Source organism: Alnus glutinosa, chromosome 5 (assembly GCF_958979055.1).
Source record: "Alnus glutinosa chromosome 5, dhAlnGlut1.1, whole genome shotgun sequence".
NCBI lineage: Eukaryota > Viridiplantae > Streptophyta > Magnoliopsida > Fagales > Betulaceae > Alnus > Alnus glutinosa.
In genome coordinates, this window is record NC_084890.1 from 4,566,444 (window position 1) to 4,586,333 (window position 19,890).

At 35.1% G+C, this 19,890-nt stretch overlaps 1 pseudogene; it reads left to right on the forward strand.

The window, feature by feature from the left end:
• The first annotated feature begins 4,545 nt into the window (after positions 1-4,545).
• Positions 4,546-8,267, forward strand: LOC133867926 (cysteine-rich receptor-like protein kinase 44; annotated as a pseudogene).
• Positions 8,268-19,890: the final 11,623 nt, after the last annotated feature.

Here is a 19,890-nt window from a genome sequence, read left to right on the forward strand (position 1 = left end):
AATAGGAAAAAATATTTTACCCTTATAAGTAGAAGTATGACCGCTTTTGTGTTTTTCCAAAGTTCAAAAGTGATATTCCTGATATTCCACTTCTACAAATTACCATACTGTAAAAAATTAGTCAAAACTTTAATTTTTCTATTTTTTTTAAGACAAAATATTATACTTTTAATCATTTAAACTCTCAACAATGCTCGCAAGATCAAGTGTAAAAAAAAAAATAAAGAACTTCACTTATAAGTGACCATCACTTTTGAAAAAAGATATATAAACTTTAAATAGTTTTAATTTAGGGTATGCATCTTTCAATTTTTTTCAATTTTATCATTCATTAATAGAATTTTCTGTTAAATCCTGCCAAAAATTTCAAAATACTCTTCATTTTTTAGGAAAAAGAAAAGAAAAAAAAAATTGTTAGGATTTAGGTATTGGTTAGAATTTTATGGAATTTGTGAAAATACCCGTACCTAATTTATATATATATATATATATATATAACACATGGGTATTTTGAGAAATTTGATAGGATTTAATGAAAAATTTTAACGGATGATTGAAAATTAGAAAAAAAAAAAAAAAAAAAAAAAAAAAAAAAAGTGATGAAAGAAAGATGGATACCCTAAATTAGTACATTTTTTCAAAAGTGATGAAAGATCCAGAGTTATAAGTGAAGTTCTAAAAAAAATAAAGGGAGAACTTCACAGTAGGGTATCGAACTATCATGCGTTTTGACGGAAATGTATCAAACTATTATTTCTCTCGAGTAGGAGTGTTAAACTATCAAAAATCATCACATAAGGATTATCCGTCAGGATTTGGTGTTAAATCTTGACGGAAATTCAGTCATATGCGACCCATGTGTTTTTTTAAACCTGAACTACCCAAACTGACCCTCCCTACTTCTCTGCCTCTCTCAATCCCTCGGAGACGTCCTCGTGTGGGAGATACTAGAATTAGGCACAGCCTATTGCGATGAGCTATTTGTTCTATCATCCTACATTTTCTCGTCTACCAAACAGATACTTTGAATTCTCTCCCTACCAAAAAGAAACCGATGAGCAAGAGTTTAAAGGTTACGAAGTTGAATTGGCTATGAACGAAGGCATGGCGTTTGGTCCTCTGTCATTTCCTCGCAAACCACGCAGTCAACAAAAGAGAAGAAAAATAAAAAACAAAAAAGAAAGGAAAAAGAACTAAGCAAAAATCTGAGAAAAAAGGAAGGAAACAAGAAAATCGAGAATCGAGCAAGAACAGCGTGAGCGGAGTTCTTGCCTGAAACAAAGAAACCGAAGCGAGAAACCCTAGAAGAAGGCCCATTGTCCTGCTCCAGCTCCAGATTCTCATTTGAACCACGAGCTATGCGTGTTTCTCTGTCTCTGTGTGCGCGAGAGAGTGTGAGTGAAAATTAAAGGCCAGAGCCGTTTGAAGTCGCATACAGAGTGTGAGAGAGTCCAAAAATCTGACCGTAACATAAGATAAGAGCCAAAAGAACAATCTCAAAGCCGAAGAGGTTGTGTCCAAAAATCTGACTGTAATTTTCATCTTCCTCTGTTTTTTGTTTCATAAAACAGAGTGTAAGAGAGTGGGTTATGTTCAACTCTTCCACCAACCATAATCATCCGTTCCTTTTCCAAAGGAATTCCAGCAGGTTTGCTGCTAAGTTCCTCAAATACTTTTTCCAGTTTATCGTGAAACTCATCATGGCCATCTCTTCCTTGCAACCCAATACTCTGCGGAAAACCTAGCTCGAATGTCAATTTCTCAGCACCCAGAAAATGGAAATCCTCACTTATTGTTCCCCTTATATTTCCCGGAGTTTGAAGCATTCAATTTGAAACATCAGCTCACTATGAATTTACATTGCACTCACTCAAGAACTGATCTTCTGGGTTCAAAAATTTCTTCCAGTGAAGTCTATATTTTGGAATTCCGAGCTCAAGCCAAGGTTTCATGTTACCATTATAGTGCCAAACTGCAGCTTTTGAAATGGCTTGGATTTCAATGCCATAGTCATGTCCTATTCCAGACAGAGCCCCAGCACCATCAAGAGGAAGGCACTCTATTTCATGTGGAAGATAGCGTCGTACTTGGCCATATCATGTATTTGTCTCAATTTTTTGTCAACGTTATTACACTCCACAGAAAATGATTTGGCTTTGGCTATTTCAGCTTCCATCCTTTGTAACTTCTTAGCAATCCAAATGAAACAATTTTGTTCTTAGTGTGTTGAACAAGCCATATGAAATTTACTTAATGCGGCATGGAGTTTTTTGGAGGACTTGTGCCAAGTAGAGCAAATATCTCTCATATCGTGGCCAGATGGATTTGACGGTGACTTTAGAAATATTCCAGAACAGACTGTGTCGGAATACTGGAGATAAATCGATGGGCGAACTTGTTGGGATGCACAGGGTTCGTAGGATCTGACACGTAGTAGAAAAATTCATGACACGTGTACGAGTCAAGGTATACTAAGTGAAAAACTTAACGTTTAGAAGATGGACAAAACCGAGAGAAGCGGTTAAGAAAATCACGTGGAAGTCAAGTGACTCGACTTCTGCTAGGATTTAACATTATATCCTGACAAATTACTCTTATGTGATGATTTTTGATAGTTTAACTTCCCGTTCAAAAAAAATGATAATTTGATACCCTTCCGTCAAAACGCGTGATAGTTCGATATCCTTACGTGGAGTTCTCCCAAAAAAAAAAAATTAAATAAATAAGAAGGGGGTGGCATCTTTCATTTTTTCAATTTCTTTTTAAATAATGTTTGAAGTTTTAAATATTTATATTTTTTTTTATTAAGTGTGATACTTGTCGCCATTTTATTAGCGTGAATATGGCGCCTAACGGAATTTGTGAAAAAATTTAACTGAATTTAACTCCAACGAGCCATTTGAAATTAAACCAATCATATGAATGTTTGAATTAATCTTAAGGGATAATTGTACCACTAGTCCTTGGAGTTGGCCTAAATTACGAATCACTCCCTGTGGTACAAAAATTTCATAGAAAGTCATTGTGATAAATTATAATTACGAATCGCTCCCTAAACCCGTTTTCTGTCCACCAAGTTAACAGAATCCGTTAGTTTGCCACGTCATATAAATAGTGAGACAACCTCTAAATATCATTTGTATTGTAATTTACTAACGAACTTTTTTATTTGATGGACGGAAAATGGGTTCAGGGAGTGATTTGTAATTATAATACCACAGAAAATGATTCGTAATTTAGGCCAACTCCAAGGATCGGTGGTACAATTATTTCTAATTTTAATACCACAAAGAATAATTTATATTTTAGACCAATCACAAATATCAATGATGTAATTTTTCCTTTAATATATTCTTCTTTCATTTTCAAAAATGACAGCCGACCGGTTTGACACTCAGAAGACTATTGAAACCATTTTTTTTCTTTTTTTGTTTTAAGTTGAAGAGTATTCAAACTTGGAAATTGATCAAACGTGAGAGGACGTTTTTTGGTTTTTTTTTTTTTTTCTATTTTATTTTTTATTTTTTAATAGATGAGATAGTCAAACTGGAAATATAAAGGCAATTCATTGCGTCTAGAAAACATAACATTTTCATTTGGTTTCTCATACTTGAGAAGATTATCTGCTTTAAAAATATGTTTTTCTGTTGAAGCCTTCGTTTTTCTATTATTTGTAAGCTGTGCGCTTATGGGCTCCATTTATTCCCAGCCAATCTGTAATTACCACTTTTTTCAAGATCAATCCAACAAAATACTCAGCAGTCAACACTGATATACACCTTCAAATTGTCTATCGAAAAGAAGTTTCGATTGAATTTGTTTTTAAAGAAAAAGTGGCTATTTTGCCACTCTGAAAATGGTTCAAGCAGTATATATCTCTCTGTGTTTGGCTCATATAAAAATTTGTCAATTATTTTTTTATATTTTCATATAAATGAGGAGTTGCCAGCGAGTGTATGAGATAAAAAAACCTTTAAAGATGAGATTGAAATCTAATAAATTGCATGCCACATATTGTTTGCAATTTAGGTAAGTATTTGTGAAAGAGTTTTTGTTGAACTTACATGTCCGCGCAAGTGTTCGGGTTGTTTGAAACATGTTCGGATATGTTTTTGTTGAACTTACGTGTCCGAGCAAGTGTTCGGGTTGTTTGCAATTTAGGTATGTCTCACTTTTCACAATCATTTGCTGGAAGTATAGAAGAGCAGCAAAAGTGATTTATGCATATGAAAAACATAAAATATTTTACACTTCGTTTGGCCAATATTTTTGGTATCCCAAAACACTAATAAAATAAAAACATTTTCTAAAAAATAATTTACTCCTAAACATAAAATAGGAGTAGACTCAAAAGTCTCTTCAAGTCAATAAACGCGCAACGCTAGCTATTTCCAATTTCCATTGCCAGAATAAAGTTTTTCAGACTCGGAATTTTCAACATCGTGGACTTGGGTGCATGGAATATTGAATATAGAAGCAGAGTACAAGTGTATCGGGGAACTTTAACTGATAGAGTCCATCGTTCCTTTAAACCATAATAATTTCCGGAATGATCTTTCCGACTAACGTACTACAGAGAGGAACAAAGCAAAATGTGTTGTTGTTCAACAACAGTTTTCATTTTCTGCTTCATTCTCTTATGCCCTGTTACTCTCACATTTGCCCAGCAAGGCACTCCAGTCTGCTCTGAAAGCGGTAACTACACCAGTAACAGTAGCTACGGGGCAAACCTCAACAGCCTCCTGGCCTCCATGTCTTCCAACACCGAAATTGATTACGGATTTTACAATTTCTCCGCCGGAGAAAACCAAGACAAAGTAAACGCGATTGCACTTTGCAGAGGAGACATCTCTACGGACGAATGCCGTAGTTGTGTCAATAAGTCAAGTCACGATCTCTTACAGTATTGTCCCAACCAGAAGGAGGCAATCATATGGCTCGATAAATGTATGCTACGATATTCAAACAAATCTATATTTGGGGTTATGGAGGCTTCACCTTTATATGCCTTTTACAACACCGCTAACGTCTCAGACGCAGAAGGGTTCAATCAAGTGCTAAGACCCTTGTTGGATGGACTAAGAGACCGGGCGGCATCAGGAAATTCTGCTCGCAAGTTTGCTGCGGGAAGCGCGGCTGCCCCAGCCTTCCAAACAATATATGCACTTGTGGAGTGCACTCCGGATTTGGACGAGCTGGAATGCAACAACTGCCTGGGGACGGCTGCGGGATTTATTCCACAATGTTGTAATGGAAAGCAGGGAGGGAAATATCGGACACCCAGCTGTGATTTAAGGTACGAGGTGTACAGTTTCTATGACCCTGCAGCTGAGGCACCACCGCCATCCCCACTGCCATCGCCACCGCCATCCCCCCCACCGGTACCACCGCTTTCACCTACACAAGGTATTGATGCTTCACGCCTTGGAAGTTATCTTATTTCTTTAATAACCTGCCAACAAATCAGACAATCAGTTCTATATGTCCCCTGCTTTTACCAATATCCATTACAATGTGATATATCTTGGATAGTAAAATAGGTAGATTCTTTTGTTACCTTTTTTTTTTTTTGGAACAGGGTTAATTATTTTCATAGAGAAACACATATAATAAACAAGGAGTTGGACCAATGTTTCAAAACACGTTTACTGTTTACAAGATTATGAATCTCTTATGTTCACGAGGTGTTTGATCATATGTCACAGAATCAGTCTCTGTGAACAGAATACAACTTGTTCCTTTATCTTTGGAAAACTAAAGTTGCCTTTACAAACTCTTTAAGAAAAAAGATCTAAAGATTTTGGGGAGAGTCTCTCTGTGATTTTTGTACGTCTAATAGCTGAAGTATGATCCTGATGCATATTTCTTCAACTAAAAAGAAAGATCATAAAAAAAACTTCTAATGAGAAGAGATTTATGGTTTTTGCAGGGCCAGGGAGCAAGAGCAACACATCCAGGACTCTCATCATTATAATTGTGCCAATTGTTGCGTTTGTTGTACTAATCATCTCTATCTGCATATATTTCAGAGTAAGGAGGAGGCCAAGAGAGAAAATAGAAAGTAAGTAAAAGTTTGGTTTTGTTATTTATTATTCAAACAGTTAAGCCTCGTGAATATCGCAGAGAAATTAACTAATTAAGACAAGTAGACAATGCATTTATAGGCCTAAGGGATATAGTTTTCCAGCATTTATTGGCATATAACCTGATAAAGTTCCGAAGGAAATACTTACATATATGGGACTACATTTTACATTTAGCTCCCCTCAAGTAAGGTTTGAATGAGAAAGTTCTGTCATTTGGTAGTTGGGGGAAAAAAAAAATTTATTTCAATTATTAGTATTGAAAAGCCCGATGCTTTTTTGTGCATACATTTTAGATTGTGTTAGTTCTCCACTAAAATAATTATGGACCTAATATATTCATTTGGGTGTTGACTTGTTCCTTATGTGAAGCTGTTGATGAAATTAGTAGTGTGGAATCCTTGCAATTCGACTTTGGCACTATTAGAGTTGCGACAGATAACTTCTATGAGGAAAACAAGCTCGGCCAAGGTGGATTTGGTGTCATTTACAAGGTGATTTTAAATAATCCTATGGAGAAGGGTACCATCCATATAAATGTCGAAACATGTTAATTTTCAAATCTCTCGTTAATTACATGCATTTCATTATTATATGTTAACAGGGTAGGCTCTCTGATGGACAAGTTATAGCTGTAAAAAGGCTGTCAAAGAATTCTGGACAAAGCGATTTAGAATTTAAAAATGAGGTCTTATCAGTGGCTAAACTTCAACATCGTAATCTAGTTAGTCTCCTTGGCTTCTGCTTGGAAGGAAATGAAAGACTATTAATATATGAGTTTGTGCCAAATCCTAGCCTTGATCACTTCCTTTTCGGTATGTTTGCACTTTTCATTTTATCTTAATTAGATTGTTTTCATAATATATCTTTTAGGTTGACAACTTTGTTAAATACACTTCCACATATTTTACTTCATTGAATCAAATAATTGCTTGCATATATGCAGATCCTAGTAAGTGTTTACATTTGGATTGGGAAAGGCGCTACAATATTATAGGAGGCATTGCTAAAGGGATTCTTTACCTTCATGAAGATTCTCAACTTCGTATTATTCATCGTGATCTTAAGGCTAGCAACATTCTTTTAGATGAGCAAATGAATCCGAAAATCTCAAATTTTGGCATGGCAAGATTGTTTTTACCGGATCAAACTCAAGAGAATACAAGTAGAATTGTTGGAACTTAGTAAGTATCTTAGGAGGGGAGAGATGTTTCCTTTGTACAAAAGAAACAACATCAAAGATCTAACTAAGATTTAACGTGGTCCGAAAATCAAGGGAAACTACAATTTTAAAGATCGGATTAATGGAAAACTTTATTACTATATCCAAAATAACTAATATTATCGACGTTGACTTGTAGTGGATATATGGCTCCAGAGTATGCAATGCATGGACAATTCTCTGTAAAGTCTGATGTCTTTAGTTTCGGTGTATTAGTATTAGAAATAGTAAGTGGACAGAAGAACAATTGCTTCCGAAATGGAGAGAATGTGGAGGATCTTCTAAGCTATGTAAGTACAATCATACTTGGTTATATTTCCCTTGTCCTATATATTTGGTAAATTAACGCATAGGAATTATCTTAATTAGAAAAGAACTTTTTGTATATTATGTTTTCCCATTAAATCAATATTGTAGGCATGGAAAAATTGGAGAGAGGGGACTGCTTCAAATATTGTAGATCAAAGGATTAGGCCAGGCTTGACGACTGAAATTATGAGATGCATCCATATTGGGTTACTATGTGTTCAAGAAAATGTAGTTGACAGACCAACCATGGCTTCAGTGGTTCTCATGCTTAATAGCTACTCCATCACTCTTCCAATACCATCACAACCTGCATTTTTTATTCACAGTAACATTAACTCAAAGACAGCATCACGTTGGGAGCAAAACACACAGGTTACAGAGTCAGCTGATGAAAGATCTAATGGCAACTCCGTTCAAGCCTCGACCAGTAAATGAGGCTTCAATTACCAAGCTCTACTCACGCTAGTGCTTTACAGAAGCTACAATTAATATTGTTTAATTTGTGTTGTTAAACTACTATGGTCCATGATTCTATACCATAGCAGTATATTTAGTTCCTTTTTTTTATTTTGCCCGTTTAGGTGGTAGTAATCTCATGTAATTTTAGTTTTGTTAAAATATTAACTAAATAAATAAATTAATCCTTTTGTATCCACCTAAATTTTTTGGATAAATGATAGATTAATATAGTATCAAAACAAAAGTCTAGCTCCCATTTCACTGCACCCCCGGCTTCAACTGACTCTAGGTCTACCTCCCCACCGACCTTGCCTTTCATGCTCTTGTATCAAACGTTTTCCTTCTCTCTCCGGGAAATCGAAAATTTTCTCTGATTTTCTGTGGGAAGTTGAAGGGAAAGAGGAGGGGTAGTTGGTGGATAAAAGGGGTACAAAGAATGTAATCTGTAGTTGGTGAATCGACTGCCAGCCTTACGTAGGAAAACCATTTATGAGCTTTGATCTCTCCCTCTACTAGGCCCGCTGCCTAATCCTCTAATTCATTTTTCTTTTTCTTTTTTCTTTTATTTCTTCTTCTTTTTCTTTTTTCTTTCTTCTTCTTCTTCTTCTTTCTTCTTCTTCTTCTTCTTTTTTTTTTTTTTTTTTTTTTGTGAATAGCAAAAAATTGAGAAACAGACAAAGTAAAATGATTTTAAGTAGGAGTTTATAAGCGGGACAGTTATTAACAACCTAATAACCTCTCGTATAACCACATAATTGCTTTTGTAGGTGGTTAAAAAAAACTACTAACTGCCTAGGGCGAAATGGTTAACTATTTTAGGATCGAGTAGGCACATGAGGTTAAAGGCAATAACTGCTAACCATAACTGTTTGTACACTCCTAATTTTACGGAAATTAAATAAACTTTTTCAGTTAGATTAAAAATATTTTCCGACTATTATTTTTCGTCACATCAAAACATTGAAAATTACAGAATATATTTTTAAAAATCTTTTTATGTCGAAACAAACTGAGCCTATCAAACTGTCTAAATATTTCTCTATTTTAATTAAATCTTCATTTTTTATTCGTTAAAGACTCCCACCAGCTCCATCACTGTAACACCCCAAGTCTCATATAGAGTAAATGGTTTATAAAGATAGTCATGAGTGATAAGTTTCATATTACCTAGTTATTAGATGAAACTGACACTTTATAAGGGACTCTAGGTGTAACACTCCGGTCCCATATTGGGAAGAGATGAATAGTTTACAGAGTGAGTAGTTTATAAAGATACACATGGGTGCTAAGTCTCACATTGCCTAATTACTAGGTAAAACTGGGCTTTATAAGTGATTCTAGGGAAAGCTTCAAATTGACTAGTCTTTTTGGGGTGGTAGCTCAGATGTGGCTAGCGCTTTTTCCTGGGTCGTTACAAATGGTATCAGAGCCAGGTTCTAGCTTGAGATTGTGGGAGCGTGCACAAGCCCAATGAGGGACGCCAGCGGGGACGCTGGGTCCAAAGAGGGGGTGATTGTGACGTCCCACATCGCCTGGGAATGAGGATGTGCTTATATGTATAAATGCATCATTTATGACACAACGCGTTTTAAAACTGTGATAGCAATGAACCTATCAGAACTCCGCAGTTAAGCGAGCCGCTGCGAGAGCAATCTAAGGATGGGTGACCTCCTGGGAAGTCTGATATGGGGAGCCAAAAGCGGATAGTATTGTGTCATTGAAACTGGGCTTTATAAGTGATTTTAGGGAAAGCTTCAAATTGACTAGTCTTTTTGGGGTGGTAGCGCAGATGTGGCTAGCACTTTTCCCTGGGTCGTTACACTAGGAAAGTGCTAAATTAACTAGTCATTTTAGGGTAATAGCGCAGATGTGGCTAGCGTTTTTCCCTAGGTCGTTACAATGGTATCAAAGCCACATAGTAACACTAGATCATGCTGTATTGAAGCACCGAATGACATGGCTTAACGAGGACGTCAAGGGTTTAAGGGATGGAGTTTGAAACACCCCAAATCCCATATTGGGAAAAGATGAATAGCTCACATAGTGTGAGTGGTCTATAAAGATACTCATGAGTTCTAAATCCCATATTACCTAGTTATTAGGTGAAACTGGCTCTTTATTATGGATTCTAGGAAAGCTCTAAATTGACTAATCATTTTAAAGTGATACCGCAGATGTGGCTAGCGCTTTTCCCTGGATCGTTATAATTTGGGATGGTTCGGTCACCCCCAAGCCAAAACCTAACCCTTTTTTTTTTTTTTGGCCCACCCCTACCCCGGCCACCCCCATAATTTTTTTTAATTTAAATTTTTTAATTTCTTTTAATTGAAAAATGACATGTGGCAGGGGTATTATAGGCATTTTTCAACAAAATTGGTCTTTTTGAAACTTTTTGGTAGTTTGGGAGGCCAAAGTCCAAGAGTGTATAGTTTAGGGGGCTACTTCCAAAACAGCTGGTAGTTTGGTGGGCTTAAATGTAATTTTCTCATTTTAAAAAGTCTGATTTGAAAAAGTGATTTTTCAAAACGCAGTTAAGCGTTTGACAAAATCGCAAGTTAATCTTTAAAATTTTGCGTTTTCCAAAAAGCATTACATTGTTTGCGTTTCTGTGTTTTTAAATCTCAATTTTTTAAAAACACAATTTCCAAATAATTCATTTTCTACTCTTTAATTTTAAATCACATTTTTTGTTTACAAAATCGCAATCTCAAACGCACCCTTAGACCACTTCGATAGTTTTAATAAAATAAAACTCGTCAAAATTAGGATGCTTCCTTGACATTTTTTGAGTTGTTGTGGTGGCTCCGAATGAGCTCTAATTATTTACGGTACCTGAAATAAAAATAAAAAATAAAAACTTAGTTTGGTGTGTGTGTATATATATATATATATATATATAAAATAAAATAACATTAATTAAACATAAATTACGAGATTGGGGAACCAACAATTTTTTCTAATAAATTTGAAAATTGTTTATTTCAATCATTAATTTGTATTAAAAAGCTGTTCGTTGTTGCATGCACATATTTCAAATAATTATGAATCTAATTCATTCATTTTAGTGTCGACTTTTTCCTTAATTATGTGAAGCTGTTATGAAATTAGATGTGTGGAATCCTTGCAATTCGACTGGCACTATTAGATTGCGACAGATAACTTTTCTGAAGAAACAATGCTCGAGCAAGGTGAATTTGGTGTCATTCACAACGTGATTCGATATACACTTATGGAGAAGGTTATGGAGAAGGGTACCAGGCATATATCTGTCAAAACATGTTAATTTTCAAATACCTTATGGTTACATGCATATATTAATAGGGTAATTAGCCCTCTAATGGACAAATTATAGTTGTAAAAAGATTCTCAAAGAATTTTGAACAATGAGATTTATAATTTAAAAATGTGGTCGTATTAATTAGGGGCTAAACTCGAACATTGTAATCTAGTTAGGCTCCTAGGCTTCTCCTTCGAAAGGAAATGAAAATCTTTTAATATATGAGTTCGTGCCAAATACAAGCCTTGATCAATTCCTTTTCGGTATGATTGTATTTTTCATTTTATGTCATATTGTATTAATAAGGAGTAATGCTAGAAATCACTTTTTTATCTCACAATACTGACGTGACATTCATAATAAGACATTGTTCAAAAAAAAAAATTCCTAGTGTTGGTTGGGATTGACACATCAATATTGTGGGACAAATGTGAGATAAAAATATGGTTTCTACTTTCTAGCATTACTCATTCATAATATATCTTATTTGAGTGCACCTCCATATATTTTACATCATTGAATCAAATTAAAGTTTCCTGGACATGTATCCAATCAAGCGTGCACAATTAGATTGGGGAAGGCGCTACAAGATCATAGGAGGTGTTGCTCGAGTGATTCTTTACATTCACAAAAATTGTTGACTTTGTATTATTCATCATGATCTTAAGGCTATCAATATTCTTTTAGATGCAGAAATGAATTTAATTTTAGATTTTTGCATTGTGAGACTATTTTTATTGGATTAAACTCAAGGAAATACAAGTAGAATTGTTAGAACCTAGTAAGTATCCTAGGATGAGAGATCTGATGTTTACCTTGTACCAAAGAAACAACATCAAAGTTCTAATTAAGAGTTAGGGGTAATTATCTTTTCCCCCAATGAACTACCAACTTTTACTCAAAGCCCCCACAAACTACCAATTCGACCAAAATAGAGCATTCAACTACCAAAAACAACCATTTTTCCCCCTTTCCGTCAGTCAGAGGAGTTAAAACAAACAATCAACAGGTCACGTGACCGTCATACGCCGTTTTACCCTCATTTTCTTCCTCTTTTCCCCCCATGAACTACCACCATCTTCCAACATGCCCCCATGTAAAACGGCACATGATGGTCACATGACTCGTTGATCGTTTGTTTTAACCCCTCTAACTGACAGAAGGGGGAAAAATGGTTGACTTTGGTAGTTGAATGTTCTATTTTGGTCGAGTTGGTAGTTTGTAGAGGCTTTGCGCAAAAGTTGGTAGTTCATGGAGGGAAAAGGTAATTACCCCTAAGAGTTAACTTGTTTCGAAAATCAAGGGAAACTATCAAATTTGAAGATAAGTAAGGAAAGCTCTATTATCATATCCAAATTAAACTAATATTATTGATGTTGACATACAACAAATGTATGACTCCAGAATATGCAATGCATGAGAAATTCTCTATAAAGTCTAATGTCTATTGTTTTGGTGTATTAATATTGAAAATAGTGAGTGGAAAGAACAATTGCTTCCAAAATAGAGAGAATGATGAGGATCTTTTATGCTATGTAAGTACAATTATATTTGGGTACATTATCATAATAAAAGAAATTTTTGTCTTATATTGTGTTTTCGCATCTAAATTATATATTGTAGGTGTGGATAAACTGGAGAGCGGGGACTCCTTTATATTGTAAATGCAATAATAAGGTTGGGCTCGGCAACTGAAATTATGAGATGCATCCAGGTTGGGGTTACCATGTGTTCAAGAAAATGTAGTTAATAGACCCACCATGGCTTCAGAGATTCTCATGCTTAATTGACGCCGGATAGAATAGCGATTATTCTGTAGGCTAACCAATAGGTAATTTGCAAGGAAGAAAACAAAAAAAATTTCTCAAACACAGAGACAAAATCTGAATTCGATAAAATTATCAATAACTGTTGGAAAACGCCTACAAGCCGGGCTAATATAGCTGAAATTTGGTCTTTAACAGAACTTTACCAAAAATAGCAAAATCCCGAAAACCCTAATAAAATGAAATACAAAAAATAAAATACATTATTCTAAAAATATTCTTCAAATATTTTGTATGATCCTTTCCATTTTCGGGCTGATCTTATTTAATAAATCTTCAAATATTGTGTCTGATTTTCTCTTGCATGAGTCTCACCGGGTTGGAAAGAATTCGTCCTCGAATTCAAATCTTCTTTTCCTCGATCTTTTGGATGACCAATCAATTTATTCCATCCCGTATTTCTCAATACCAAAATAACTTGAAACCAGAAGATAAACAAGTTGCAACCCATCACAACAACTAGCCTCACACTAAATTGAAATAAATCAATCTTCTCACGTCTTTTATTTATTTTCTCCAATTCACGCTCCATAAAAGTCTTCAAAGAATTATCAATTCTTTCTTGACCACAAAAATTAAAATTGTCGACTAACACGCCGAAACCAACATCCAACTTATTACTGGGTAAATTTGATAGAAATCTTTCAATCCCAATGAAATCAACATAACTAATTTCCTCATTACTCAACTGAAATCCCTCGTTATGTGAACTTTAATCAATCACATGGTAATCATTATTTTCTTCAATAAAATTTATTGCATCAACCAAAAAACTTATCTCATTTAATAAATCATCTTCGTAAGGATAAATGTCATCATAAATTGTTGGAGAGACCCAATTTAAATCTTCTATAGATTTTTTTCTCTTGATCAAACGACAAAGAATCTCCCACAAGATCTTCATCATTGATATCAATATCATAAATTGGTGGAGAATCCCAATCCACGAATCCTTGTGAAGGATCTTCAACATCTTCATGTTCAACATCATCATGAACATCTCTATGTATGAACTCCTCATCAATGAACTCATCTTCTTGGAACTCTTCATCAACAAATTCTTCTTCATCCCGACCACACTGTTCCCGGTAAAGGATTGTGATACGGGTTGTCGAAGGTGGAATCGAAATCGGAGTTCTCCATCTCACGATTGCCGACTTCCTGTGCCGCTAGGCGCTGGGCTAGCTCTGCAACTTGCCTTTGCAAATCCTCAATCATCACATCCTGAACGTTATGATCACGGTGCGGAGCTTCCTCATTCGGAACCTGCCCACGACCACCAACCATCGAAATTGATGAAGAACTCGTCTCAGGAAAGTGTTGAAGCTCTGATACCAATTGACGCCGGACAGAATAGCAATTATTTTGTAGGCTAACCAATAGGTAATTTGCAAGGAAGAAAACAGAAAAATTATCCCAAACACAAAGACAAATTCTGAATTCGATAAAATTATCAATAATCAACAACTGTTGGAAAACGCCCACAAGCCAAGTTAATGTAGCTGAAAATTCGGTCTTTAGCAGAATTTTACCAAAAATAGCAAAATCCCGAAAACCCTAATAAAATGAAATACAAAAAATAAAATATATTATTCTAAAAATATTCTTCAAATAGTTTGTACGATTCTTCCCATGAAATATATTATTCTAAAAATAATCTTCAAATATTTTGTATGATCCTTTCCATTCTCGGGCTGATCTTATTCAATAAATCTTCTAATATTATGTCTAATTTTCTCCTGCATCATTAATTAATAGCTATTCCATCACTCTTCCAATACCCTCATAGCCTACATTTTTTATGCACAACAAAATTGACTCAAAGAGAACATATCGATGATAGCAAAGCAAACAGATTAAAGAGTAAGATGAGAGATCTAAAGACAACTTTGTCCAAGCCTCAACAAATGAAGTTTCAATTATTGAGCTCCGCTCATGCTAGTGCTTTGGAGAAGCTAGAGTTAATGGTGTTTATTTTGAAATAATTGAATGGGATGAAAGAGAGGGTTATTAATCGCTGCCGAGTTTCTCCTAAATTTTTCTTAAATTTAGGGGAATCAAACTATTTTTGGTTTTCCTACTCAAATAAACTTAACAATAGCTTCTCATATTTGTTCTCTATACCATTCAAATATTATTTCAAGTAAATGAAGAAAGAGAAAGTCATTTAAATATTATTTCAAATAAACACTGAAAGGAAGAGAGGAAAAAGATTAGAGAGAAAGCCTTTTTTAACTAAAGTAATGTTTAAGAGAAGCAAAAGTGCTTAGATTTAGGGTAAGTAGCACTTTTAGTTATCTTAATTTAGGAAATAACAAGGGAGTCACTTGCATATAGTTTTCTTTTTTTTAAAAAAAAAAAAATTTCCAAAATTTAAAAAATAAAATAAAATTTTAGAAAGCCATGGCTAATACTCAAATTCAATGGCCTTGTAACTAGGGTTGACAATTTTTGACACGACCTGTGAACCTGACATGAACACAACACGAAAATATAGGGTTTGGGCTTGGGGTAATCGGGTTCAGGTCATAATCAGGTCAACCCGATTATGACCCGATTAAACATGTTTAATTTTTAATTTTTAATTTTTATAATTTTTTTTTTCAAGTAAAAAAACGGCAAATCGGCAATTCAGGGCCTCAGGCTTCAGCAAAACTGCAAAAGCAAAAGTCGGAAAACCCTAGCCGCACGGTCCGCACTGCATCACTTTTCATTCATCTTCTTCACTTCACCTTCTGGCTTCTTCACGCCGCACCGGCACCGCTCCTTCACTTCACGATTTATCTTGCGCCGGGGATCTGAGCGCCAAGGTCCGCTTCTCCCCAACCGAATCGGCCTTTCCGTCTTACCCATTTTGAGAAACAGCCCGTTGATGACCTCGGCCCTGCTCGCTTTGGCCCGGTCTCGAAGGTACGCGTCCAAGATCTCGAGCCGCACCATGCCAATGTACTCGTGGGGCTTCAGGGTCTGACCGATGTCCACGGCCCCATTCGACGGCGATATCATCTTCATCCTCGTGACCCGACGGTCTATGATGTCCAGTGGTCAGTCGGAGGTCGATTAGGTAGGTCTCGACCCCACCCTTCGCGAGGGTCTCGGCGGTGGCCTGTGGAGTGAGGCGGTGCCGGTGAGAAGTGCAGTGACCCAGTGAGCATGCATTAACCAAACGTGTTCGTGGGTTCGTGTCGTGTAACCCGATTCAATATCGGGTCGTGTTCGTGTTCAATTTTCTGACCCAATTAATAATCGGGTCGGGTTCGTGTCGAACCCGATTGTGTTTTCGGGCCAGTCGGATTGACACGAACCCAACCCGCCGACCCGAATTACCAACTCTACTTGTAACTTAATGGTGTTTCTCTTCCTTATACAAGGAAAGTAAGTTTTGTTGATGTATGATGGATGTGTTTTATTTTAGTTTGAAAAAAAAGTACAAGTAGTTTTGAATTTTTTTTTTTTTTTTTTTTGAAGGGGTAGTTTTGAATATTTGAGTGGTCCTAGAGGGTCAAACCAGCCAGCTGTCATTATTGAACATAATAAGAATATATGAAGGTACGTAGCTAGTGTCCATGCTAAACTGCACACCATCAAGGCGATAGCCGGTGATCGATGTCTCAAAAGGTAATCTCCTGATTCCTGGAAGACGAAAAATAAAAACCTAAATGAAAAATAAAAGAATAAGAATAGGTAAATGTTATTTTGCATTCTTTTAATATTTTTGCCACATACTCAGTTAGTTGAGAAATAATTATTTTGTATTTTTCGGCATTTTTACAATATATTCAGCTAACATAATTTGCTCAATTCAATCTCAACTTGCGATGGGGTTTTCTTATGATTAAGGAAATTGCCTTAATTGTTCGAATTTTCGGTGACGAGTCTTATTCAGGAAATTGTCTAATTTTTTTGTAATGTTAGGTTGGTGATGGTGAAAATAGTCTAATTTTTATCTGAATAATTTTTTTTTAGAAACGATTATTTTAATGAATAGAGAGGAAATATAAATAAACTATTGGGCAAAAATTTTAAAAAGTGTTTAGCTAAACTAAAAAACTTGAGTTTTAAAAAGACAAAAAAAATAACACAAAAAAGAAGTAAATTATACCTTTGCACCTTAATTAAATTATAGAATCATTAATAATTTCTTCTAAAATTTTAAATTTGAAGAATCAATTCCATATTTGAGGAATTAATTGCGTTAACTCCCACCTTTAATATTTTTCTATTTTTCGTCATATTTAATTTTAATTTCACATACTTATCATGTGATCTTAGAAAACTAAAGCATAACATATATATTGAGAAAATTTAATTATAGAGAATATTACAACGACGTAATATTATTAATGGTTGATTACTTATAATTAAATTTTATAGGGACATTGCAAATGTGTTATATTTTAGGATTGAAGAATGAAATTTACAAAAAAAATAAAAAGCTCCTTTATTTTTTTTCACAATATATATTAATAAAGCTTTATAATTAATTAATTTTAAAAAAATATGTTATATACCATAATTCTAATCAATATTTATTCAACAATAGCTACAATACGTTTGTAGCACTTCCAAGTTGCACCTGACCTGTACCAATTCGACAATTCTTACCACTCTTAATAGCTTATTTATTTCTTAATCTAAAATAACTAATCAAAATTTATTATATCTAATTTAATTAATGAGTTTTAAAAAACATTCTTCATTATATACTCTTAACTTTATATCATTTAAATATTATTATTATTTTTTATTTATTTTTATCTTTCTTTACCTAAACTCTGACAAGTCCACCCTCCCAACATCAGCAGACCAAATAACCTTTAAACGACCAGACCCAACCTGAGAAATACCCAAGGAGGAACCCACAACCGGAGAATGTGGGAGTAAGACGGCAAGTTGGTACCAAAACGCACGAAATCGGGCCCGTTCGCAGTCAAAATACCCGATCTACCGGCTGAGTTGGACAGTCTAGATACGCCGAATGGAGATCGGGCGACCGTCGCCGTCACTGATCCCATTCTCACCTCTGCAAAGCCCAAAAAATCCCCCAAACATTCACAGAATCAAAGGAAAAAAAAATAGAAAAATGACCCAAAAATGTAACAGATCTAAGGAAAAGGATCAAATGAACAGAATCAATTTCAGCAGGGAAAAGGAAAAGGAAAAAAAGAAGAAGGAGAAGAGTGACTTGATTTTCTCGACCCAGTACCGGCCGGGGGAGAAAAGAATGAGAAAGAAGAAGAGAAGGCAGGGGAGAAAAGAAGAGAAAGACGAGGGAAGAAGAATAAGGGGGGGCCCGGGGGTGCGCATGCCGCATGCGTGAGACAGAGAGAGACGCAGAGACGACTTTCAGTCTTTTTCACTTTTTAGTCCGTAGAAAACAATAAAATAAAGGATTATATATAAAAATAGAGTAATTCACTACCACCTAAATATACAATTTTTCATCACCTTGTCTATGTGGCAAGGTGGTCTCCCACCTTAATTTATTTTTAAAAAATAAAAAAACTCAAAAAATAGTGGGGGGTAAAAAATTGAATATTTGAGTGGCATTGAATCATTATTCTTAAAAATATTACTTTTTGTCTTTTCAACTTTTTATTTTTTTTTTTTGACTCGATACATGTGCTATGCGAAAGGATGGAGATGATACCTTCGTCAATTTATCAGTCTCAAACAGACGAATTTTCACATCAGCAACACGTGGCATCATTGAAATTGAGACATGTGGCTACACAAATTTTTTAATTTTAAGCCATTTTAAAAAAAAAAATAAAAAAAAAATTAAAGGGTGGCTGAACCACCCCAGGCCAAATGGGGGTGGCTCCAAGCCAAATAGGATCGGTTTCGGCCACCCCATTTTGGCCCTTGGGGTGGCCGAACCACTTCCAAGCCCATAAGTGTGGTTCGGTCACCCTTAAAACTAGTCTTGGGGTGGTTCCCTTGGCCAAAATGGGGGTGGCCGGTCACCCCATGTAGCCCAAAGCCACCCCAACATTTTTTTTTTTAATTTTTTTTTTTATTTTTTAAAATGTATGAAAATATAAAAAGAAATAAAAAAATATATATGAGCCACGTGTCGCAATTTTAATTGTGTTACGTGTCGGTGACGTGAAAATCCGTCAGTTTTGGAAGGAAAAATGGACGAATGTACCATTTCCGTCTTTTTCTATTGCACATGTACCACGTATTAAAAACAATGAAAGCTGAGAAAAAAAAATAAAGTTTTTGAATCACAAGAGGCAAAGAGGTATTTAACCCTAAAATAAAGGATAGATCGGTAAACAGTACAAATCCACATGTAGAATTGCACTGTTTATAAATCTAAGAAAACTCTACTTTAGATTTAGGATAAATAATCCAATAAAACGTATTTTTAACATTTTTATTATTTATTCTAACTACAAGTGAGTTTTATATAACCCAATGTAAATTAGAATCTCTTAAATGCAGGAAGTCTGGAATATGTGTACAGTCTGCACTCTATTTTGGTTTGGGGAGTGGGGACACTAATCAATATTCTTTTTTCATTTTTTTTTTTTCGAGAGCCACGCTAATCAATATTCAGATTTCTGTAAGACCCCTTAGAGTTTTTTTCTTCTTTTTTTTTTTTCATTGTTGAGATGAAATTAAGAGAATCTGCAAAATAATTAATTGTCAAAAGCTCTATTAAATAAGACCGAAACAATAAATGGCTCTAGACTCTAGAGTATGCGA